At 34.3% G+C, this 25,942-nt stretch overlaps 1 protein-coding gene across 40 annotated transcripts in view; it reads right to left on the bottom strand.

Annotated features, from left to right (window-relative positions):
* VPS13B (vacuolar protein sorting 13 homolog B) overlaps window positions 1-25,942 on the bottom strand; it is an 856,590-nt gene that overhangs the window by 544,174 nt on the left and 286,474 nt on the right. The window lies entirely within an intron of this gene.

The raw sequence follows: 25,942 nt of genomic DNA, 5'->3' as shown, positions 1-25,942 counted from the left end.
AAAGTAACACCCACGTGGGGACTCTGGCAGAGGTGGGCCCTGTTGTTTGAGTTGCCCACATAAATGCAGTTATTCTGTTAGGAATTACTTCCTGGGTGTCTGAAACTGTTCTGACAAGATACTTGCTACTAAGGAGGCTATCTGTGATGGCAGAAAAAAAGGGCAACTGTGTTCACAGTGAAATGTTCATGAAAGTATACATAGGTTAGGCCATTTCACTAGATGTTGGACTTAGTAAGCAGAAACCACAATATTTTGTTATTTGTTGGCATTAAACAGAATTTTTTTTGCAAATTATTTTTATTCTATTGATGAGACTGAGCAACTCTGTCCAACAAATTTTAGTTTGTATTTGGAAACCACAAAGTAGTCTGAAAGTATTATAGAAAGAATTGTTATTGAAGGGGGGGAAAATGCAGTTATACATTTGCTTCTAACAGTGAAACATGATTTTTGGTGACCTAAAGAAAGCACTGCCTTTCTTGTTTGAGATTTTACAGCATACTTTGTTGTGCAATGTTATGGTTCCCTTTCTGTAAAACATTACTTTTAGCAACCTAAATACAGCCTGTCTTATTTGAAAAAAACTGGAAAAAAAAAAAAAAACTGACGTGGTTTAGATCTGTGTCTCCACCAAATCTGATATCAAACTGTAATCTCCAGTGTTGGAGGTGGGGCCTGGTGGGAGGTGACTGGATCATGGGATCGATTTCTCATGAATGGTTTAGTGCCATCCCCCTGTGTACTGTCCTCACAATAATTAGTGAGTTCTCATGAGATCTGGTTGTTTAAAAGTACATAGCACTCCCTCTGCATTCTCTCTTGCTCCTACTCCGCCTCCACCTTCCCCCACAATTTTAAGCTTCCTGAGGCCTCCCTAGAAGTCAACCAGATGCCAGCATCATGTTCCTGTACAGCCTACTGTGAGCCAGTCAAACCTCTATTCTTTACAAGTTACCCAGTCTCAGGTATTTCTTCATAGCAATGCAAGAACGACCTAATACAAAAACTCTTCCAAACTTAATATTGAATGAATGTTCAAAAGAATACAGATAGCAAACAAACCAAAACATGCAAAACAATATGAAACTTAAATATTTTTAAAATGATATATATATACTAAAAGTATTTACAGGCACAGGAATAATAATCACTAACTTTAGAATAGTGTCCAGCTCTGATATGGTGAAACAGGAGAAAGAACATCATGAGGAAATTTAAAAATTGCCTTTCTTTTTGATCTGAGATACTCATTATATTATTCTCTATTTGCATATGTGACATATCTCATAATAAAAAGGAAAAGAAATAACCACTAATCTACCACAGACAGAGTGGGAGAATACATGTCTTCCTGTAGTGGACCTCATTATTAATCAAAGATGCTAAAATTTTATCATGGAAACAACCTCTGTTAATTAATAAAAATTATAAGAATGCCCAAGCTTCAAAACGATAACATTCTGCAACATATAAAGGATTGAGAGGCACTGAATTTCAAAATAATGCTTCCGTGTATAAGCAACATAAGGTAACAAAATAATTTGACATTGTTTTCATTAACATTGAATCCATTGTTATATGCCAGGAAAAATAAAAGCTAAAATTAAATATAATGTGCTTAGAATAGGCTTTAACATATGAATCACATACCGTCAATACTGTCAATTCTTAGAACTCAAATCTTATTTTCTTAGTAAGTATATTTATATATATTTTGAAATACAAATATATCCTTGTAGAAAAATATTCTGTGGGTACCCTAACAGATTACAGAAAAAGAAAATGGAATATAGTATGCAAGAATTAAGTACAAAAACCTCATGAGAAAAAGACCTAAAAAAATGATGAGATACACTATGTTCAAGGATTAAAGACTCAATATTGTCAAAATGTCCATTTTGTTCCTCAAGATTATCTACAAATTCAATGATATCCCAATCAAAATTCTAACAAGTGTTTTTAATAGAAACTGACCAGTTGATAACAAAATAAATAGAGAAAACAAAAAACATATAGTAGTTTATATAATCTTTTTAAATAGCAAAGTTAGAGTACTCATATTACCTGATTCAAAGATTCAGTATATAGCCACAGCAAACAAGACCATGGTAACTGGCATGACCATGGACAAACAGATTTAAAAACCAGAATAGAATTCCAGAAATAAAATAATGCATATGTTGTCTATTGATTTTCAACAAACATGCCAGGGCACTGAATGGGGAGTCTTTTCAACACATGATGCTTTAATAGCTGGACAAACAAATGAGAAAAAAATCCAAAAACTTGATCTCTACCTCGCAACTATTCATAAAAGTTGATTTTTTGAATCATAGAATTAAAAGTAAAAGCTAAACTATAAGGCTTTTAGAGGAAAATATAGAAGGATATCCTGGATTTCTTAGAGAAGTCACAAAAAGCACTAATCATAAAAGCACAAATAATTAAAAAATTGACAAATGTGACTTTACTAAGGTTTTAAAATTTTATTCTTTGTAAGACATTGTTACGAAAAAGAAAAAACAAGGAAAAGACTAAGAAAATATATTATCCACACATATAGCTGACTTGTATTCAGAATACATAAGGAAGTCTTACAATTCAATTAAAGACAAACCATTAACATAAAATGGGCAAAAGACCTTCAAGTCTTTTAAGACACTTCACAAAGGAAGGTATCTGAAATGCCAAAAGGATGAAAAGATGATTATTATTAGTTACTGAGAAACACAAATTAAAACAAGAATGAGATATCGGCCGGGCGCGGTGGCTCAAGCCTGTAATCCCAGCACTTTGGGAGGCCGAGACGGGCGGATCACGAGGTCAGGAGATCGAGACCATCCTGGCGAACACGGTGAAACCCCGTCTCTACTAAAAAAATACAAAAAACTAGCCGGGCGAGGTGGCGGGCGCCTGTAGTCCCAGCTACACAGGAGGCTGAGGCAGGAGAATGGCGTAAACCCGGGAGGCGGAGCTTGCAGTGAGCTGAGATCCGGCCACTGCGCTCCAGCCCCGGCGACAGAGCGAGACTCCGTCTCAAAAAAAAAAAAAAAAAAAAAAAAAAGAATGAGATATCATTTCAAGCTTAGTAAAACATAAAATGACTACACCTAATATTGGCAAAGATATGAATGGAACAATGTAATTCTCATTGTAACACACATTGTTGGTGGGAGTGTTAAGTCATATAACTACTTGGAAAAAAGGTCTAATAGTTTTTTATAAAGTTACACATACACCTACCTTATAATAACAATTCCACTTCTAAATATGTATGCAATAGAAATGACAATATATGTCCACAAAAGGCTTGTAAAAGAATGTTATAGCAGGTTTAAACACAATAACTACAAAATAGAAACAATATAAAAGTTCATCAACAGTAGAATGAAGTAGTAAACTGTACTGTATCCATACAATGGAATATTATTTGGTAATCAAAAACGATAAACTACTGATATACACAAGACAAATGATTTCAAAAACATAGTGTGAAACATTAGACACTGATACATACATATATACATCCAGAGAATTATTCTGAGTGAAAAAAGCCAATCCCAGAAAGATTATATATTACATGACTATTTACATAACATTCTTGAAATGACAAAATTGGAGACATAGAGATATTAGTAGATGCCAGGGGTTAAGACTTGGGGTTAGAGTGGATGGTGGGGAGGAAGGAGAAGGAAAGTAGATGTGGACATAAAAGGGTAACACGAGGGATTCTTAAAGTCATAAAACTATTCTGTATCTTGACTATGGTGGTAGGTACATAAATCTACATATGTGATAAAAACTACATACAATTAAATACATACAAACCCAAATGAATACCAGTAAAGCAGGGGAAATCTGAACAAGATCTATGAATTGTATCAATGTCAGTATCCTGGTTGGGGTATTACATTATAGTTTTGTGAGATGTTATCATTAAGGAAAACAGAGAAGAAGATACATAGGATCTTTCTGTATTATTTCACACAACTGCATGTGAATCTACATAATTATCTCAAAAGAAAATGTTTAATTAAAAGACAGTAAAGTTTAAAAATAACCATACATGTGGCCTTTACTTTTCATGCACATCTTTCTCCAAAAACAGATCTCCTGGGCATTAATTTTACATGTCCCTGACCCCCTTCAGATAAAAATAGTTTTAAAACGTAAGAATAATGTTACATTTCTAAATGTCAGATTCTAGTCTAAAATACATAAACTCTACAAAAATTCAAACTCTCATTACAAAGCTGCCACTAACCTAATACTATTTAAATAGACAAAGTACTATTATTTAAAAAGATTTCTGATACTTACATGTCTGAAGAATTATGATTATTCCCTCATGTAGATAAAGCACTATCTGAAGTCTAAGCTCTTCTCTAAGTAGGCCTTGGAATCATTTTTCTACTTCATCATTAAGAAAAATAAGCAACACTATTATATTTGACCACCCTGCTACAAAAAAACATGTGAGCCAACTCTTTTTCCTTTCCTATCAACATGAGATTAATGCAATACCAATAGAATTTCAACATAAATAAATAGACAAGAAAGTGTTATTAGAAGCCTGATATTTTAAAAGTTTAGAATTCATATGGGAAATTTAGAAGAAATTTTATTAGGGAGAGTCAGGAAGAAAATGAATAAAGTCTCTTAATCTTAAACTTTTATCTTGTTTTCTGTACTGTGCTTTTAAGGATGTTCTGAAGAATAGCCTATGACTGTACATAAAGCACTGAACTGAGGATTCAGAGTAAGTGTAACACTGACTTTACAAGTAAATTACTGTAAACATCCTTTCCACACTGTACCACTTGGGACACTCAGAGAATGTACTGAATTAACTCTTTAGAATATATAAAAGAATATTTTATTTGATCTAAAACACTTGAACTGATTGAACAAAAAAAAATTAACTGTTCTCTTACTTCCATAAAGTGGCCATATATGAAAAGATTAATATAGTAACTATAAATCTTAACATTAATTCCTGATTTTTCTATTTCCTTGCAAATACTTGAGACTTGTTAAAAATAATCATTTAATCCAATTATCTCAGGTTTACTATTTAGCCATTTTGTTTATGAACCACAAGACAAATACTGAAAAAATGTAAGTCACAGTCTATTGTTTAAATGATCCAATGAGTCTTTACACTAAGTTCACCTAATATAGTTTTGGATGTCAGAACATAAGACTGGCCAAATTTCTACTTAATTTATCAATATAAGAAACCCCATTAAATTCATAATTTTCTACGATAAATAAAAACAAAGCTCAATTCTAATATATGTTGCTGGAGCAGCCAAAATGTTGTTACAAAGATACTCAAATTTCTGAAAAAAATGATTTTGAGATAAATTTTTTAAAAATCCCTTGAACAAAACAGAATGTACACTATACTGTGGTAAGTATTCCTTTATCTTAAATTACTAAAGTTATCCTTATGTAGTTACAATGTTGAACTTCAAATACAATTTCTTGTCAACCACCTATAAAATGCTGTAAGATCATGCAATGTATTCTACTGTCTCATGTAAACATGTAATACTTTAAATTAAATTTCATTATTTTTGCAGCAGCTTTCAGATTTCATTTCCATCCTTAAATTTTACAATTTAACCTACACCAAACAACATCACCAAAGTCAAAACGTACTAAGAAGCTTATTATATTGATTTGTACAAAAATGCACAAATACAACCTACATGTTTCATATGTTATTAATATAACTATCCAACTGGTTACAGGTTATATTTTAATTGTTTTCTTGATTTACTATCAAGTATCACTTTTTTAGCAATTCTGAATTTTAAAATTGATATTCCAAATCAGCTACTAGTAGTGTTTATGCTAATGAGAACATAAGTCTATCTAAATGCTCCTTATAAAGGGATCTTGGTTGCCCTACAGCTCTGAACTGCAAGATTCTAGAAGTAGTGTATAAGTAGTGTTGCTACAGAGGCCAACAGTTCTATGGTCATTTACCTGTCAATGTAGTAGCTACTGTAGTAAATGACTAGTGAGTAATGCGATGACAAGCAACACTACTTAAAATGAACAGGTTGATCCCTTAAGTAAGGTTTTCTAAGCACTTTATAGGACCAGTGCATTATTTAAGAACAACCACAACAAGTAAATTGCCAGCATTGTTCATTTAAGTTTAAATTTTCTTCTATAGGTCTCATTCTCTGCCACAAACCAGATAAGTAAGAGTTTAGTGGAACCATCCATCCTTATTCTGAAAAGAATATAAAAAAATTAGAGGAAATTCAATGGATATTTCATAAAATTATCTGTGATTAAAGAATCTGAAGGAAAGCATTTTAGTGTACATGAGAATGCAGCTGAAAGGTGAAGGAGCAATTCTTACCAGGAATACAAGGAATTTTCTTTAAGAGACTCAACTTCACCTAATACTCTAATGCAATAAAAAACTAAATTAATCCTAAATTGCCTTAAGACAACGGGGACAAAAGAAATAACATTTTGCTTAATGGCTTTAGATACTAAAAAAATGATACCATGGGTACTTGGAGACTCTCTACAAGCCACTAAGAAACAAGATATTGATAGTTTCAGTTCTGGTTGAAGACAATGACTAGATAAAATAACTTGGTACCACTATAACATCCTTCTAATCCTCCACTTTTCAACCCAGCACTCCATTATCCCACAACTTAGAAGGCAAGAAAAAATTAAAATATAGATAGTAAGTGCTTAGATAAACAAAATAGAGGGAGAAAAGCGGGAACACTTAAGAAACAATTAATTCAGGCTAGGAGTAGGGGTAAGGGAAGACAGGGAGGAGGTAACAGAAGGAATAATGCATGAGCTTTAGGTCAGGGATAAGAAACAACTATATTAAGTGATGGTTCAGAAAGTGAAATCCTGTTCTCTGACTCTGCTTCTTTATTCAGTACTGGATTAAATTCCTGAATTCTGCTTTCTCATCCAAAGTCTCAACCTACAAATAGAAAATATTATTAAAATTACATACCCCCATCACTGGTCTCATCATTCATTCTCCGTGAATGGCATAATATAATAGCAATGAAGATAATACTATTTTTAATATTATATATATGATCAAAAGTTTTAATAAGGGGTACTTAACAGAAAACAATTCTAGTCCAGTGTGTTCTGGAATAGTAGCCGCAAAATAACTAGTCCAAACAACATGTTCAAATATTTAAAGACAATTTTAAATTCTTTTCTAAAATCCTTGGAAGACACGCCTCTCCAAATAGGCATCTCAAAGGAGTTAATATATATTACAGAATAAAACATATACTCTAAACAGTGACTCTCAAATACAGCACTGTCTGGAAACATTTTTGGTTGTTACATTTCCAAGAGTGCCACTGGTATCTAGTGGGAAGAGGTCAGGGATGCTACACAATATACAACAATATATAAGACAGGATTATGTGGCCCAAAATGTCATTCACGCCATTGTCAAAATACCATGCTTGAAAGGAATACTGAACACTATCATTTATTTTATCTATTTTATTTTTATTTGCTGTTAGAATTACTGTGTTGCAGTCTCTTATTAGAATCTGTCAAGATGATAAGAATGACATTATTAAGTGAAATCCTAGAGGAAATATATTTGTAGGAAAAACAGAAAGATAAAGTTCACTGAGAATGCTTAGTGGTTATGTTTAATGTAATCAACTACAGTTGATGGCTCAGAAAGAAATAAGTTGCTTCAAAAATGAAACTGGCAATAACACTCAAATATATCAATTTTATTTATAAACTGGAATTAACAGGGTTTTTCCTCTTAAAGCAGATGGATTTCCTTGAACTACTAAAAACAAGCATTGGATGTCAAGGCAAAAAAATGTGGACATAAAATTCTGATCCACATTCCCTAAGGTGATTTTGTCAAAACAAAATATGTAGACCACCACAATGTTCTTCCATAATACCTTAAAAATGTGTCTTTTCAAAATTAATAATCTTTCATTTTACTAAACACATGCTTGAATATAAGCATTGATTGTAATATACTATAGTTGCTTTTATTGAAATGAATCTTTTTTTCAGAATATGCCCCAAAGTAAAATACAAGGTTTATACCTATCAAAACAAAGCCAAGAGAATTAAATTTTCACTTAATATGTTTCACATAAAAACAGAAAGATAACATTTCACAAGTTTGAATACTTTAGAAGTCTATAATCCAGAAAGAGTCCAACTGGAAGGAATCTTAGAAATCATCATGAGCTAGACTTTTCAAAAGAGGGTACTTATATATATAGGCATATACAATGGTAAGCTAAGAAGCACTCAAATGAAAAAATAAGCACAGTAGGTCTTAGTAGATGAGCAACTTAATCTAATAACTAGAGGGAGGAGAGGTAAACAAACAGAATGCATTGTGGAGTAGAATGTCAAACTTACAAAAATTTTTAATCTAAGAGACGTAAAGTAGATTTTCCTTTTGCAGCTGCTTGCTTTGGGCTGGAATTTTCAGAGGTATGAATTTACACTCTTCTTCTACTGCAAGGATGTAGCTGAACAAATTGAGAGCTCCTCAGATGATATCAAAGAATACTTTGATTTAAAACACTCAAACTGATTGAAAAAAATTAACTGCTCTTTTATTTGGATAAAATAGCCATTTTATAAAAAGACCAATGTAGTAACAAAAATTTTAACTTGATCAATTCCTGATTTTTCTATCTCCTGGCAAATACTTAAGACTTGTTGAAAGTTATCTTATCCAATCATCTCAGGTTTAAAATTTAGCTATCTTCTCCTACAAGACACCTATATCACCAAAGTTGGAAACAGAGAGTATCCAGGTCCCACTAAACCTTTCAGGTTGCCATTTGTCCTTGCTTCCCCTACTTCGTATCTGTTTTCCCAGCTCAACTTCCTGCCTTGCTGATCTCAGGTGACAGCACCAAACACAAAAGAAATAGTTCCCAAAGAATTTTTTTAAAACTCTCACAATTGAGTATGGAGAAATCTTTATAATAAATCCTTTCTATTAGCAGTCCCGAACCATTTGGCAGTAGGGACAGGTTTTGTGCAAGACAATTTTACCACGGACTTGGTTCAGGGATGGTGATTGTTTCAGGATAAAACTGTTCCACCTCAGATCATCAGGCATTAGATTCTCATGAGGAGCATGCAGCCTAGATCCATTGCATGTGCAGTTCACAATGGGGTTTGCGCTCCTAGGAGAATCTAATGCCATAGCTGATCTGACATGAGACAGAGTACAGGTGGTAATGCTGGCTAACCAGCCACTAACCTGCTGTGCAGCCTGGTTCCTAATAGGCCATGGAACCATTTTGGTCCACGACTCAGCAATTGGGGACTTCTGCTTTAAAAGTATATCTCCTAGTGGTTCTGCTTCTTTAATTAAACCTTGACTGACAGAGAATTTCTGTAAGGTATATTTTATGTATTGTTTGAGAATATTCTGTTACATTATAAATCAAGAAAAACAGGATAAGACTCACAAGAAATGTTAACCATAGATAGCAAGTAAACTAGCATCTTATGAGATACAGATAGAAATCATAGAAAGTGTGAATAGGCAAAGTAGCTTATGAAACAGTAGTGATCATAAAATGTGTTAAATATAGAGAGTAAGTTAGTCATCTGTAAAGTGGGCAGGGAATACCTAAACATTCCATGCCACCAGATTCAGATAGTGTGGTCTTTCCCATCCATTTATACAGTATCCAAAGTGTGTTGACTGCCCTATCTCTAGTCTCTCGCCTGTACTTTGTGTTCTAATTAACCTCATGTGCTCTTTCCATCCCACCTGTATAATATCTTATGTGTGTTGACTGCTCTATCTTTCTCACCATGCTTCTACCTTGTGTCTGATTAATCTTGATTGTGCCCTGATGCAAATTTTTGTATTTATTTGACTGGGTAACTGGCATTTATTTGACTGACTACCTATATTAATTATTAATACATTAAATCTAAATACTACATTAATGTACATTCCATCTTGAAAGCAAAATCCCAAATAAAATCACTGTTCTTTAATAATATTTAGTTAGTCATTGGTAAACTTCAAAAGTCAAATTGAATTGGGCTGACTCAATTTCCTGCAGTTGCCATTCTACCCAATTAGGTTGACTGCAATTCTGTGTTTTTTCTTATCTAAGACACCATCAATCACAACATACAATTATTTTACATGTACATAGAATTGGAAGACCCAAGGGGTACACCTTTGTTTAAGATTAAAGAGAAAAACTCTTCGAAGTAGATACAAATAGGAAGAAAACTCATAAACTAATCTTTGTACTAGGTGGAGGGTAGGGGAAGAAATCTCATAAAATTGAATCCAAAACCCAGTATTAACAATTATGGCAGTCTAAATTCACACTATCAGTGAAATCCAAAAATCATCTAACAAATAACTTAATTCAAAGTGGTCTCATGTGTCTGAGATGACTGCCAGGAGCAAACACAAACTCCCTCTATTGGAGCTGAACTTCAACTGAGGCCAGTAGTAAGAGGCCATTTATTTTCAGAAAAGTTAAAGTATGAAAAAAGTATCTCAAAAGCCTTTTCTGCATCTATTGAACAACCCCATCAAAAAGTGGGCAAAGGATATGAACAGACATTTCTCAAAAGAAGACATGCATACAGCCAACAGACACATGAAAAAATGCTCATCATCACTGGCCATCAGAGAAATGCAGATCAAAACCACAATGCGATACCATCTCACACCAGTTAGAATGGCGATCATTAAAAAGTCAGGAAACAACAGGTGCTGGAGAGGATGTGGAGAAATAGGAACACTTTTACACTGTTGGTGGGATTGTAAACTAGTTCAACCATTATGGAAAACAGTATGGCGATTCCTCAAGGATCTAGAACTAGATGTACCATATGACCCAGCCATCCCATTACTGGGTATATACCCAAAGGATTATAAATCATGCTGCTATAAAGACACATGCACACGTATGTTTATTGCGGCACTATTCACAATAGCAAAGACTTGGAATCAACCCAAATGTCCATCAGTGACAGACTGGATTAAGAAAGTGTGGCACATATACACCATGGAATACTATGCAGCCATAAAAAAGGATGAGTTTGTGTCCTTTGTAGGGACATGGATGCAGCTGGAAATGAAATTCTGCCTTATTTCAAATTATTTTTTTGATATGAGTATTTTTTTTTTCATAAACTACTTACTTACCAATTAGACAAATACACATACAGAAGAGGACATTGTTTAAGCTCTCCCTAAGCTTAGAATATAGTTGGGAAATAAGATACTCATATCAAACATAAAATGTAAACAACACAAATTTATTCACTCAATACATATACTGAGTACCTGTTGCACATGCCTGTTTTTTCAACCAGGGTTCCTCATCTAAACCCCAAAGCACAGAAAATTATTTGAGTCACTATCTTCACAATTCTTCCACAATTCTTCCAATATAATACATTATTGTTTTTTTATGCACAGAATAGAAGCAAATGCAGTAAGAAATTGCCAAGAAGGAAAACAGAAGAGTAAGAAATAATTTTTGTTTTCAGTAAGCTGGTTACAAGGGTATGTAAGTAAACCAATCATTAAGGTACAGCTTTGGAAGTATTGAGAAATGACACCCAAAAAACATATCCTGTGTGAAACAAATACATAATTTAATCTGGACAAAAATCTAAAGAAGAAAAATTTATTTTGGTTGAGATACTAAGGGCAGTAAAAGGAATGCATGATTTAAATATTTGGAATGTAGATGCGAAGAGATAAAATAAAAAGTATTAGAAGAGTTGATAGGCATTTATATAAAGACCTAAACAGGAAATTAGCTGATACTTGAAAGTTGATATGTCTGTTTCTTCCCAAAAGTGATCTTTTCTCTAAGGGGAACTAACAAAAACATCTTGACTAGGTCCTTGCCAATCATGGAAAATAATGTTAAGGGAACTAAATAACTCTCCCTTGAGATGCCAGATTTAAGTTGATTGAGATTTTAGCTTGAGCTACAGATATACACAGATAAGAATTATACTGTTAAGGTTGCTTTGAATAATACATTTCACAAAATTGCCTTTGATGGGGAGGTACCATTTACTTAGGAGGTAGTATTCTGAAGAACAAATAACAATGAAAACAGTTTGTTTCACTAAGTTAGACAGCATATGAGCAGTTGCAAAGGATGAAACATTTGGATTTTATATGATAGTCTGCACAATTTATAGAGAATGAGTGAAAGAAGGCAAAATTAGCAAGAAAACAAACTATCCAACCAATTCTGTGATTGATGATGAGAAGTTAGTCTAAAGCAGGGTAAGTGGAAATAAAAAGCAAAAGATGAATTTAAAAGAATCTTGGCCGAGCACAGTCGCTCATGCCTGTAATTCCAACACTTTGGGGGGCCCAGGTGAGAGAACTGCTTGAACCCAGGAGTTTGAGCCCAACCTCGTCAACATATTGGAACTTTGTATTTTTTTTCTTAAAGGAGAGAACCTCAAAGAATTTTAAGATCTGTTAACTAATTGGACAAGCAATAAAGCATAGATTAAAATATGTCATTAGCCATTTGAGAACAATAATGCTAGCCTACCTGTTTAGAACCTCAATGAAAATGAGAATGACTATGAAGTGTTTTTAGATTTTATCTAAAAGATACCTTAATGTGATCATACAGTGGAAGGAGAAGGAAGAGCCTTTAATTAAAAATAAAATATCAAAATGCAACAATTTTTAAAACCATATATAATCTTTGTAACTAGATATAATCCACAGAACTGACTACATTATAGTAATGAGTCTTTATAAACAATTGGTTCTTTTCTTTAGAATACAAGATTCAAGGTAATCTATACCCTTGTGCTCTATCACTTGAAATACATGATCAACAACAACGTTGAAAATATATCTTACAATTAATACCCTTTAAATTAAACAGCTATATATGTGGCTTTCAAACTTAGGAGCAGGATGTTTTTTCTTTTTTTCAAACAAAATCTCATGGAGTAGTCCAAGAAATAAATCAGAAAAAAGGGAGAGCTGCTTTGATACAATCTAGAAGCAAGGGGCCAGAACCCCAGCCCCACGAAAACACTAAGAAATCTTTCAGCTCTGCAAGCAAAGTTTTAAAATAAAATTAAATGGGAAAAGGAACACAGTATATTGCTTTGGTCCAGTGGAATAAAATCCACATAACGCACGCTGGAATTAAATTAGCTATCTGATTGAGGGATCAAAATATAGTGGAATGGGCAGTACTTAAAAGCTGAACAGAATAAAAAGGTTAATATTTGGTTAGAGTAAATAGGAGTAAACAGGTACTCAATAATTATTTACTTCAACGGTTTGAGAAAGTGAAAATTATCATGAGAGACTGTAATAGATTAATTACTTTCCCATGTTCATACTGCTGCTTGGCTTCTAAGCCTAGGTTTCAGAAAGAGTTTGATCAACTGCTGAGTTTTAACGATCTCCTACTGCTTTTATCTTTTAGTAAAGCTTCTGCCTACAAAGACCTCCCCCAAGAATCATGGAGTATGAACTATATGATTGCTCATATCTGGATGCTTGAAACTCAGCCTGCATTCATTACTTCACCCCATTAACATTCCACACTGGGAGTCCTTTGCCAGTTTTATGAGGCGAAACCACAAAATGTCAGGTTAACAAAATCTTCACATAGCAATTTCACCTTAAAATACTGCCTGTCAAGGACTTGCTTCCAAGATATTCAATAAATCACTAACTCTATAAAGCAGGTTGCAAGTCAAATAATTAGAATATTTTGCATCAGAGCACAATCAAGATTAATCAAAATACAAGCTAATTATTTAGAACCACAAGCTTATTGGGGAGGAGGAATACAGCACTATGTTTTCAAGTGTACTTGGTAGCCTATCTAAGTTTTAATTGTGCTTCGATAGGAGCCTATCTGAGTTATACTTAACTAAACTCTATTACTTCCATTCCCAATTGTTTAGACACTTGATTTGAGATGGCATGATATAATAGAGAGCTTTGGGGATATAAACATATTGGTTCAATTCCTGGTTGTGCCACTTATTAGTTACGTTTCTTTGAGATGGTTAATAAGCCATATTGCAATATATTGCATAAGCCTGTTTTGTCAATGCAAAAATGAAGGAGTTCTTTCTTCATTGGGCTATTGTGAGTTTTTAAAGATGTAAGAAAATAAGCACCAACCATAGTATCTGGTAATAATGTTCAATAATTGTTAGTTTCCTTCCCTCTATCCTTTGTTGGGACAGAACATGACCAACTTTTGTAAGAGTTACTGTTTAAAACTCTTTATGCTCCCTGAGAAGATTACTAAGAAATCTCTGTCTCTATAACTACCGTCATGCAGTTAAGAGTGTCACAATAGGTATGAAAGGAAAAACAAAGTGAAGTTTGTTGTGTATACATCAGTGAACACATATCTATTAAACACATTCACCTATACTTCCTCCCTTGCTCAACAGGAACGAAAGAATATGAACTGGCCAAGCCTGTCTACCCTACCCTCTAGGCTGAAGATCTCAGTCGGTCATTCCTAGTATTTGGCTCTCTTGTGATAATTATTAAACAGTGTTGGATAACTATGTTCTAAGCAAGTAATTCACATTCTGATTCTGTTCTACACTTTTCTGATAAAAATTATTTGTACATCTTTTGTGACTTAGTACAGGAGCAGAAGATAACACACATCAGAAAGAATTATCAAGGAATTAAGATAATCGTGTTTAAGAACTATACTTTATGTGTTTCTTGTGTCCTTGTTTCTATCCTAATGATGATTATTCCTTTTCTTTGCATCCATTCCAATTTCTTCAAATTCCTTTATAAATGCAGATACAAAACAGAACAGGGTAAGAAACCAAAATAAGGTTCTTGCAATAGCTAAGTCTTTGCATGTTTATACTTCCCATCTCCAGGAAAAAAATACAAAAATCTCTGACACAGACATGTGGATTGCATTCATGTTAAATTCCCAATTCAACATTTAAAGAGCAGTCACGCTGTCAATCTTATAAGCAAAATAAGTCTAATGACCAGTCCTCAAATTAAAAATGTACTTTATTTTCCTCGCTTATTCTCTTAAGGAACGATTTGTAGAATATTTTTATGTACAAAATTATATTCATGCCTCACAGCAACATAAAGAGCAGCAGCATATTCTTGAGTTCTTGAAAACAAACGGAATCTCTACTCAGGAAAAAAAGTACTAGCCTTAATTAAGTGAAAATCTTAGTGATCTAGTAAAATCTAAATCTAGCAATTCAGTCTAATCTTACTAACTGAATACATTTTCATAGAGCATTTATACATTTTAATGACGCAGTTAGCTCTGAAGTGTTCCATGAAAAAGCTGGCTATTTTGCTCTATACTATTAGTAAACAGCAGTCAATTACAAATGGCTATAGGAAAAGAACAAAGTTACACAAAGGAAAAGGAAAAGGAAAAGGAAAAAGCAAGGGTACAAACAACTAGGCTGCTCATCTGAAGGATACAGCTAAAGGAACACATGGTCTTTGGCCAGTGAGCAAACAGGTGTCTAATTTTATTGTATTCTGTAACACCTAATAGCAGCTTGTTTGGCTTCCTATAATAATTGTGACACAAAAGGCAAAAATAGCCTTCCCAGGAATTTACATTTTGATACAACTCAAAGAAAACAAAAGTCTCACTTTCATTCCCACAGTCTAAGTTATGGAACCTTTTAATTTCCAAAGAGATAGAAATGAGATTGAAGACAACTAAATATATACTATGGTTAAATCATAATATTCTCAATACCCCATAATACATTTCTCATATAGTGGGAATTAAATGGTTCATAAGCTTACTAAGCAAAAATCATGTTATGTGCAAGCAAAGTAAAATTGCAAATGTTATTCAAGTACAAATTTAAAATTCACCTTCTCAGCCTTGGAAATGAATAAATAATTTCTCTGATGTACTTACATTTTTAAGAAATAATTACCAGAAAATGGATAAAAATATGGTTTAAACTTTTATTAGGAAAAATATCGTGTCTCTTATCTAATATAGTCATCTATATTAATTATTTAAGTACATTCGAAAATTGTGAGTAGTTCAGGCATGATGGCTCATGCCTGTAATCCCAACACTTTGGGAGGCCGAGGCAGGTGAATCACTTAAGGTCAGGAGGTCGAGACCAGCCTGGCCAACACAGTGAAACCCCGTCTCTATAAAAATACAAAAATTAGCTGGGCATGGTGGTGCCACCAGTAATCCTGGCTGCTCAGGAGGCTGAGGCAGGAGAATTGCTTGAACCTGGGAGGCGGAGGCTGCAGGAGCCAAAATCACGCCACTGCACTCCAGCCTGGGTGACAGAGCAAGACTCTATCTCAAAAAAAAAAAGAAAAAAGAAAGAAAATTGTGAGTCAAAATACCCTCAGCTTCAAAACAACCTAAAACCATCTGAGCCAATCTAAATTATAACCTGATAGTTTTTTAGTAGTTTATAGAATGTTCCAGAATCTGACTTTGGTACTACAGTCTGTAACTGACAATAGTTACTTTTCTTGTGAAGTGACTGAACATTTAAAAAGACAATTGTTGGTAAATCAAATGAATGCTAAAGATTTGTTTAGTTTTAAAGATTTCAGCATGTACTGGCTCAAAATCAAACTAAAACTGAGTAGCCAAAGGTGAAAGGCAAGCAGATTTGCCAAAGCAGCAATGCCTGACCCAAAGGTGACCTGGAAGAATAAAAAGAAGAGAAAGTAGGTAGACAATTTTAGCTTGTTCACACTGTGAATATCAAAGCAAAGTGACTGCTTTAAAAACTCTTATTCATAATCATCATCATATATTTGAGTTAAAATTTTAATAAACATGTATTTGGAAAAAATACTTGTAAGGTTCACCATTCTATAAAACACAAAGCAGCATTTACGGATTAAATGCTTTCTCTGTCAAATAAATGACAATTTACAAAGGAAAACTAGGGGTCCCTTCTAACATTTTCAAAGTAATAAGTACCATTAAATTTGCCAAAAGTAACCATTCTATCTTACATTAGTAAATGGTTTGAATCAACTAAGATTAAAATTAAACAAGTAACAGAACAAAGATAGCAAATATTTACTAAGAAAACAAAATATATCAACATTAATTGGCTGAAATCACAGGAAGAGTAAGAAAATTGAAGAAGAGGAAGAAATTCCTGATGCTGTATTTTAAACATTAGTGTAACAAAGATCAGGATTCCCAGGAGAAGGGAAGTCCTTGGTCTTCTACATAGCCCCCACTATCCATCCTGACATTAGCAAAACAATATAAATAAATAAGAAAAAACATCAAGATTCTGGGAAAAGAGTGACATTCCCTGCCCATGGTTGCCACTGAGGCTGGTTGCCACCATTAGGGCCAAAGCAAAAGCCATTGCCAGTGGCCCTGCCACTCCAAGTAGCAAAGCTACTGTGCATTTACAAGCACCCTAAGGACAGGCTACCCCACCCACATCCACCACCTGAGGCCAAAGCAGGCATTCTCCACTTGCATGCCTACACTACTGACACTGAAAGCAACCTTGTCTTCCAGAGCAGCAGGGCCACAGCACAGGCACAGCTAGCCCCACCTACACATCCCACCAGAAAACCACCATAGAATGCACGCAGAATCAACACCAAAGTTCCCTAACCTAACCAAGATGATAGATACATCTTCAGGTAAAAGCTCTCCCCTCTGCACACAAATTCAAAAAATTGGAAGGAGTAAAAGTTCTACCAATGGGCAGATATCAACATAAGAACAAAAGAAACACACAAAAAAAGCAAAGAAATATGACACCTCCCAAGAACACAATAATTCTCAAGTAACAAATTCCAATAAAAAAAGAAATTTACAAAATCCTGGGAAAATAATTCAGAATATTGATTATAAAGAAGCTCAGTGAGATACAAGAGAACACACATAAATAGTGCAAAGAAATTTAAAAAAAACACACCAAGATATGAATGAGACATTTACCAAAGGATAAACAAAAGAACCAAGCAGAAATTCTGGAAATAAAAAATCTGCTGAATAAACTTAAAAAATATACTTGAAAGCTTCAATAATAGACTAAATTAAGCAGACGGAAAAAATTCAGAGCATGAAGACAGGTCTTTTGAAATAACCCAGTTAGTTAAAAAAAAAAAAAAGAGAGAGAGAGAATTTAAAATAATTAATAAAGCCTGCATGACACATAGGCCATCATCAAGCAACCAAATATTTGCATTTTCAGTGTCCCAGAAGGGAAAGAGAAAACAAAAGGAATAAAGCTATTTAATGAAATAATAACTGAAAACTTCTGAAGTTTAGCAAGAGATTTGGATATCCAGATTCAGGATGCCAAAGATTCCATCAAAAAATAAAAAAGTATTTAATTTAAAAAGCCTTGAATGTAAACAGATTCACTTAAAAAATATAGACTGGCTAAATGGATTATAAAAAAACGTGATCTAACTATATGCTGCCTACAAGAAACTCATCTCACCTGTAAACACACATGAAGATGGAACATAAAGTGATGGAAAAAGATATTCCATGCAAACTGAAATAGGAAAAGAGCAGGAAGAGCTATACTTATATCAGATAAAAAATGCTTCAAGTCAAAACCAGTAAAAAGAGACAAAGAAGGTCATAATATAATAATAAAGGGATCAATTCAGCAAGAGGATATATTATTTAACAATTCTAAACATATATGCACCCAACACCAAGCACCCAGATATATAAAGCAAATAGCATTAGCTCTAAAATGGGAGATAGGCTGGCTATAGTGGTTCTTGCACATAATCCCAGTACTTATGGAGGCCAAGGCAGGAGGACTGCATGAGGCAAGGAGTTTGAGACCAGCCTCAACAACACAGCAAGACTCCACCTCTAGAAAAAAATTTAAAATTAGCCAGGCACAGTGATGCACACCTGTAGTCCCCTGAGGTAGGAGGACAATCACTTGAGCCCAGGAGTTGGATACTGCAGTGAGCCATAGCCAAACAATACCACTCTAGCCTGGGCAATGGAGCAAAACCTTGTCTCTTTAAAAATAAATAAAGAGAGATAGACTCCAATACAATAATAGTTGGGGACTTCAATACCCCACTCTGAGCATGAGACAAATCATCTAGACAGAAAATTAACAATGAAATACTGGATTTAAGCTGTACTTTAGACCAAATGGACCTTACAAACATTTACAGAACATTTAATTCAACAGCTACAGAATATACATTCTTCTCATCAGCACATAGAACATTCTCCTAATTAGATCACGTTATGACATAAAACAAGTCTCAACAAATTTTTTAAAAATCAAAATTATATCAAATATCTTCTCAGAACACAATGGGATAAAACTAGAAATCAATAACATAAACTTTGGAAACTGTACAAGTATACAGAAATTAAACAAAATGCTCCTGAATGACTATTGGGTCAATGAAGAAATTAAGGAGGAAATTAGAAAGTTTCTTGAAACAAATGAAAATCAAAACACAACATACCAAAACCTAGGGAATACACTAAAAGCAGTGCTAGTTAGGAAATATATAGCAATAAATATCTACATCAAAAAAGTAGAAAGATTTCAAATATCTAATGATGCACCTCAAGGAATTAGAAAAGCAAGAACAAACCAAACCCAAAATTAGGAGATGACATGAAATAATAAAAGTCAGAGCAGAACTAAATGAAATAGAAACTTAAATGAAAAAAGGATCAACAGAAGGAAAAGTTGTTTTTTTTAACAGATAAACAAAATCGATAGTCAGCTACTTTGAATAATCAAAAAAGAGATAAGACCCAAATAAACAAAATCAGAAATGAAAATAACCAGTGAAATAGCATATACTGTTGCTGCTTTCAGAATTAACAAAAATAACTAAATGAAATTATATTTAGGGAACAAACCAAAAGGGACTCAGTATCTCAATATTCAGGAATTTTAAAAAAGTTCTACCTATGAAATTTCATTTTATTGTTCATAAACTGTAAGCATCTTTCTTAGGAAGCATTTGAAAATAGAAGACTTTAAAATATTTCTTTACTTTTTATATCTGTGAGTAAAATTATATAACTGTACAAGCTGTGAAGCCTGAGGACAGAAATTTTTAACAATTTTTCAAAGGGTCAAGCTAACTTAAAAGTTAACATTTAAAATACAATTGAAAAGGAAAAGGAAACCTTAATGCTATTTTCTCTGAAGACAGACATATATTAAAAGATATAGAATACATATATAGAACCCTAATTATTACCATTCTTTATCAAGAGATTAAAGACAACAGGTGAATTTTGGAGTGCCCTTTAATGTTAACCAAACTCAGATCCACAATTTTATCAGCAGTGAACCCATTATTACCTCTTTGAAAAATCCAAGAGTGTATGTACTTTTATTCATGTAGTAATACTTCTTTAATTGAGTTAATTAATTACAGCTTAACCAAAAAGCTCAAACAGACCTCACACAGCATTCAAAGCATAGCTTGAAATCTAACCCTGCCTCCCTTTTCTTTAAATTGGCCCTGAGGATGAAGTCAATAAACTGTCAATTAATAACATACTTTCTTTGATGACTCTTTTGTAATTCACTATCATCCCACTTCATAAATTTTTTAGTGTAAGTTCTGGGATTTCAAGTGAGATGCCTCTTCCATGGGAAAACTCAGTTTAAGAGTTTTCTGCTGCCAGTAAAACAGTAAGACAAACTGGCTGATGATCCTCCCACACCATAGTGTGTAGGTGTAAGCACTCAACCAGTGAAAGTTTAATTTGTTTCCACCAACAGCACAGAAAACTACTCCAATGTATTCACTAAATAAATCTGAACATTAGTCTCTTGCATTTGGTTAAGACCTAGTTTGAACTAGGTTACTTGTAGGCAAAAACAATCCTGAATCAAATAGGGTTAATACAATAAACATACTTAGTATCCCACTGCAAGGTCCAAGATGTTCCACTATATATATTCTATCAACTTCTAATGGGAATGCACTATTTTCCAAGGCCAGCTTCCCCCAAACAGCATTATCTTCTCACTTAATAGTCAAATACCCCTAAAGTATAATGAAGACATATAACCTCTACGTCACTAGTCCATCTGGCACTCTAGACATCTCTTTTACCTACTGTCTACATATTCCTGACCTATTGACTCAGATTCTTAGCCTCTTGCCCACTCTCAGGGAAACTCCTTAATTGATATATTTATCCTGCCCACATAGTTCACTGACCTCTTATCCTATAAATGACAGGTCCCTGTCTTCATGCCCTTAATTCACTCCAAGGATTAGTCTTCCTAGTTGCCAGATGCCCTTAAATCGACTTAAAGAATCCACTTCACATTTATTACAACGAATGTGCCAAACATAAGGGAAAACTTTTGTCTTAATAGTCATCTGATAAAACAAAAATAAACAGCATTAACAAAAAGTATTAAAAAGAGAGTGGTGATATAACTAGTTTAAGTGAGAAACAGGCAATTTTTGACAGAGTTGATAAGTACTAACAAGAAAGCAGACAAGACCAAATAGTTAACACCAAAGTGATAAACCAGTAAGAGGAAGAAACTAGCAGAGTGGCTAATGTCAAATGGGTAAAAGCCTGGATGTCAGTCCATTTCTTTATTTTTGCCTCTTGATAATAGCTATTAGCAGTTAATTCCCATTATTTCCCATTAAAGACAGGTCTATCATGTAACTTTTACCAAATATTTTTAGTTCAAAATCTTTTACTAATTCAAAACACTTTTACTCAACACCAACCATATGACTAAAAGTAAACACTAAGCACTTAGAGATAAATAGGCCCTGTATTTGAACTGTTCATAATTTAGTGGGAGACACTGATAAAAAAATTAATGATCATATTGTTTGATAAGTGCTTTAATAAAGATACAGTAATCCCTCAGTACCTGGGGGATCGGGTCTAGCAGCTCCAGTGGATATCAAAATCTGCTGATATTCAAATCCCTTATAAAAAATCGTGTTGCGTTTGCATATAACCTACACACATCCTCCCATATACTTGAAATAATCTCTGGGTTTTATAATACCTAGTACAATGTAAATGCCATGTAAACAGTTATTATACTGTATTGGTGTTTATTTGTATTATTTTTATTGGTTGTTTTTTCCCTAACATTTTTGATCCACGATTGGTTGAACCCACAAATGTGGAATGCATTGATACAAAGAGCCAACTGTATTCACATGAGGTTACAGAATGTAAAGGAGAAGCAAATACAATGTACACCTAACCTATCTTGGGAAGCAAATTTGTAAATAAATTTTCAATGAGGTAATGATTGAGTTGAAAAAAGTGGAGAGAATACAGTAAGAGAAGAAGAAAATTAGGGAGCTTTCTATGCACTAAAAATTGTTTACACTAATGAAAATGGTAAGAGAATGGCATTTTCATGGAATTACAAATAGTTCCACATGATGGGAGGATAACATGCACATGAAAATACCACACAATATGAGGTTCATGTTGTCCTGCTAAGAAGTCTGAACTTTATACAGAAAACATTGGAAGGGGGGCAGTAAAATATATTTTGAAAGGAAGCAAAAAGATCAGATCTGTCTTACAGAGAAGGTTTATAGAAAAGTCTCAGAATTTGTTCATTGCCCAGATACAAGAGATGGAAAATGAGAGAACAGAAACGTTTAGGATGATCCCTAGGATTATGAATGGACTGACTGATAATACTACCATTCATTGTACAGAGAATAAAGGTCAACGCATAGGCTTGGAGTAAAATGGTAAAATTAACCTGGAAGTGCTGGGTCTAATGTGCTCATAAATTATCCAAGAGATAAAGTTCATAGATAATCAAAAATTTATTGGCAGTCCAGGAAAAATGTTGGGACTACCAATGTTAGAGAATACTACAAATTTAATATTTCATCTTTACAGAATTGACTGGCATTATCCAAGACTGGGTACATAATATCAATTCCTTTTAGCCACTGGATTCAATGCCTTATTCCATGAAAAAAAAAAAAAAAGATTTTTTCTTTCTTAATCCTTGACTATCCTCTTATAGGGAAGTGCTTTCTGATAAAACAGAAAACAAAGACTATCTTATTTCTGTTTTTTGGATTCCAGTCACAAACTCATGCCATTATAATAGTAACTACTATTTTGATGTGCCAAATCTTATTCTAAATGCTTTAATTATATGAATTCATTAACCTTCATGACAAACCTGAGATAAGACACTATCATTATACCCATTTCACCAATAAGAAAACAAAGTTACCAAAGAGTCAAACTAGCCCATGATCACAAAAATCATACTCAGTGGAGACAAAAATCAGTCTCTTTATAAAGCCCATATTTTTAACCACTATACTACAAAACCTGTGATAAATGATATTACTCTAATAAATCAGGATTATGCAAACATCAAAATTAAGCTATAGAGAACTACAAAAGAAGCTATGGAGAACTACTGATGGAAACATAAATAAATATGCATATAAATGGAAAAGTAGATCACCTTACTGAGAGATCTGTAGTACAAATATTTTGCCAGGCACTGAGCTACAACCAGCAATACACAATCACAAGAAAGAAACAGATACTCTTTTTCTATTTTTTTTTTTTTTTTTTTTTTGAGAACGAGTCTCACTCTGTCTTGCCCATGCTGGAGTGCAGTGGTGCAATTTCAACTCATTACAGCCTCCATCTCCCAGGTTCAAGCAATTCTCCTGTCTTAGCCTCCAGAGTGGCTGGGACTACGTGTGAAGAAACACATATTCTAAAACCACATTACATGTGGGGCTGTGCAGAGTTTCTGCAGCTGCTTCAAAATCTTGTTACTGCTGGAATTTTACTGAATCTAGAATGCACCAGACTTTAAAAGATTTAAAATATTCTTCATTCTTAATGTCACTTTAATTCCTTTAATGGTGGTATTATTATAGGAAAAAAAAATGGCTAGTTACAAAGATAAAGCACTCTATGAATCAAGGGGAATCTGCACCATAGAGGACAGGTGTGCCCATTGTCCACAGCAACACTTTTGCAAAATAATGTTTCAGTTCTTCTGCTTCTCAACTAGTTTTTTTTTGGAGACAGGCTGGAGTGCAGTGGCGCAATCTTGGTTCACTGCAACCTCTGCCTCCCGGGTTCAAGCGATTCTCCTGCCTCAACTCAGCCTCCTAAGTACCTGGGATTACAGGATCATGCTACCACATCCGGCTAATTTTGTGTATTTTTAGTACAGAAGGGGTTTCACCATGTTAGCCAGAATGGTCTTGATCTCCTGACCTCATGATCTACCCACCTCGGCCTCCCATAGTGCTGGGATTACAGGCGGTGAGCCACCACACCTGGCCCTTCTAAACTAATTTTAAACAACAAAGACAGACATTTTCATCATATTACACACATAGTCCCCAACTTAGGTTGGTTCAACTTAGGATTTTTTGACTCTAGGATGGTCCTAAAGCAATATGTGTTCAATAGAAACCGTACTTCACGTGCCCATACAACCATTCTGTTTTTAACTTTCAATAGAGTATTCAGGCCAGGCGCTGTGGCTCATGCCTGTAATCCCAAGGCAGGTGGATCACCTGAGGTCAGGAGTTCAAGACCAGCATGGCCAACACGGCAAAACCCCATCTCTACAAAAAAATATAAAAATCAGCCGGGTGTGTGGCACACCCTGTAATGCCAGCCACCCGGCAGGCGGAGGCAGGAGAACTGCTTGAACCCAGGAGATGGAGGTTACAGTGAGCCGAGATCTTGCCACTGCACTCCAGCCTGGGTGACAGAGTGAAACTCTGTCTTTACAAAAAAAAAAAAAAATCAATAGAGTATTCAATAAATTGCATGAGATATTCAACACTGTATTATAAAATAGGCTTTGTGTTAGAAGATTTTGCCCAATAATAGGCTAAGGTAAGTGTTCTGAGAATGTTTAAGGTAGGCTAAGCCAAGCTGATGTTGAGGAATATTTATAGTTATCACTGGTATTTAGCATCAAAATACTAAAGTGTTCATCTGAAGCCAACCCTGGTAATCTGGCTAGAGAGTTTGGAGCTATGGCCAGAGGAGTCAAGTAATGGCCAGAAAAGTTAGCATCTTCAAACCCTAGAGTAATGACTTCATAGCAGCCTTGTGCAGCAAAAAATCTGGATGCCCCTCCTTTCTTAGACTGAGTCCCATTAGAGATAATTGAAGTCAGGAGCTCCAGAGCCCTCTTACTTGACACTATGAGTACTGGTTCAGTTGATGGGGGAAAAAATTAGTTAAAGTAAGAAATCACAAGAAAGAATACATTTACAGTCTAAACATTTTATTTAGCCTGGGTGCAGTGACTCACACCTGTTATCCCAGCATTTGGGGAGGCCAAGGCAGAGGGATCTCTTGAGCCCAAGAGTTTGAGACCAGGTTGGGCAACATAATGAGACCCCATCTTTATTTGTAAAACAAAAACAAAGCCATTTTATTTAAACATAAAACACAAACATATATGCATTCATTTGTCCTTGGATTTAGACAGAAACAAGGACTTTAAGTTCTGCCTTATCTTACATAAATACCTTTAATATATCATCTACAATTTCTGCTTTCAACTTTTTTACTGCAAAAGCTCCCATTCCATTAAGTTAGTATGAGGATAAAACAAGATGGTATTCTTGGGACATTTACATTCAGCACAGGTTTCCATTTTACGTATTAGAAAAAAATGGCATATTGTAGTAATATTAGAAAAAAGAAATAAGCTTATACCTCAGCCTCCAAAGTGCTGGGATTACAGGGATGAGCCATTGTGCCTGAACTTATACTTCGAATTTTGATTTTGATCTTTTCCTGGACTAGCGATATACAGTATGCTACGCTCTTGCGATGCTGAGCAGTGGCAGAAAGTGATCACAAGGGTAAACAATCTGTACTCTACAGTGCACTGTGTTGCTAGATGATTT

This window comes from Macaca mulatta, chromosome 8 (assembly GCF_049350105.2).
Source record: "Macaca mulatta isolate MMU2019108-1 chromosome 8, T2T-MMU8v2.0, whole genome shotgun sequence".
Lineage (NCBI taxonomy): Eukaryota > Metazoa > Chordata > Mammalia > Primates > Cercopithecidae > Macaca > Macaca mulatta.
This window is presented reverse-complemented; position numbering and strand designations above follow the sequence as displayed.